Source organism: Grammomys surdaster, unplaced genomic scaffold, assembly GCF_004785775.1.
Source record: "Grammomys surdaster isolate TR1022 unplaced genomic scaffold, NIH_TR_1.0 322, whole genome shotgun sequence".
Lineage (NCBI taxonomy): Eukaryota > Metazoa > Chordata > Mammalia > Rodentia > Muridae > Grammomys > Grammomys surdaster.
This window is the reverse complement of record NW_021604741.1, coordinates 730581-732112: the sequence shown is the minus strand read 5'-3', so window position 1 is coordinate 732112 and position 1532 is coordinate 730581. Positions and strand designations below refer to the sequence as shown.

General features: G+C 46.3%; 1 protein-coding gene across 2 annotated transcripts in view; it reads right to left on the bottom strand.

Moving 5' to 3' along the window:
• The window catches only part of Nt5dc3 (5'-nucleotidase domain containing 3), a 50943-nt gene that overhangs the window by 29624 nt on the left and 19787 nt on the right, over positions 1-1532 (bottom strand). The window lies entirely within an intron of this gene.

Below are 1532 nucleotides of genomic sequence, written 5' to 3'. Positions count from 1 at the left end.
GAATGAGGGGAGGAGGAGGGGAGGAGGAAGAAGGGAAAAAGAGGGGAGGAAGAGAAGAAAAGGGGAGAAGAGGAGGAGGAAAAGGGGAGGAAGAGAGGAAGAAGGGAGAAGGGGAGGAGGAAGAGGGGAGGGAGAGAGGAAGATGGGAGGAGGAGGGGAAGAGGAAGAGAGGAGGAAGAAGAGGAGAGGAAGAGGGGAGAAGGAGGGGAGGAGGAAAGGAGGAGGAGGGAAGGAGGAGAGGAAGAGGAGAGGAAGAGGAGGAAAAGAAAGGTCACATCATAGGGACAGAAAGGAGACTGTGCCAGACGGCTAAGGAGGTGACTGTCACTGGGTCTAGAATTTCTTTCCAGGCAGTAGAAATATTCTCAATTTGATTGTGGTGATGGCCACAGCAGAACACATTTCATGAATACACTAAGTCCATGGGGGGGGAGGGCTCCTGAAGTCCTCATGTGAGTTCAGAGGAATCCCCATCATATCGATGAGACTGTCACTGAGAAACAACATGTGCTATGGTGTCTCAAGAGATCAACATTTTAAAATATGTCTTGGTTATAGATTTTATAAGTATATATCATGAAATTGAAATATACCTCACTAACCAGAAAGAGACAGAGAGAGAAGCATCCTAACATTCAATGTATTGGCTACCAATGTTCTCATATACATCCTATAAGGATGACCTTACTGTACGCACAGACCTGGGTGGCAGTCTCCATAGTTCATATTCAACCACAAGCTCACATCACCTGAGACTCTGAGAATATGACCTCAGGCTACTACGTAAGACTTCACTACATGTATTACATATGTGTACCATAACCAACCTGACATGACTCATGTAATTTCTTCCTATTTAGTAACAACACCTTTGTGGTGAACAGATCACTTCTTTCAGCTGCCTTATTAGGGGTGAGATCACCCCACCCACCATCAGGGCCCACCAGACACAAAAGCAGAAGTCTGCGCTGTTTTCTGCGGCAGGTCTCTCCGCCTGAGGGACTGCTATTACGTCACTTCCCTTCTTTCTTAAAGGGATTCCGAAAATTCCTTCTACAATTTCCATGGGTTCAAATGGACCCTTCGCAATCCAAGCTGCAAGGCAAGGGAGGGCTGAGGCTCAGTGGCAGAGTACGGGCTCAGCATGCACATGGCCATCTGATCCCCAGCACAGAAAACATACCATAAGATGAAATAGAGGGCTAGTGGTTTTAGTTCTGCACTGTGTTGGAATACTTTCCTATATTTATCTCCATAAAAAATAATTCATCTTTAACCATGGACTTTTAACAACCTATGATTTTTAACAAGACTAAATCCAGAAAGCAGAACGGCTGGCAATAGTGAATAGCAGAACCCCACGTCCACACTTGCCTCCCCTCTCACTACATCCAGACACCATAAAGATTGTCAGAACACCACAGACTCTGAAGACCGCGTCCCCACAGCCATGTTGATAGCTTCCATAGAACACAGTAGATAATGTGTGACTGCGGGTGTGCTGTGGAGTGTGTGTGTGTGTGTGTGTGTGT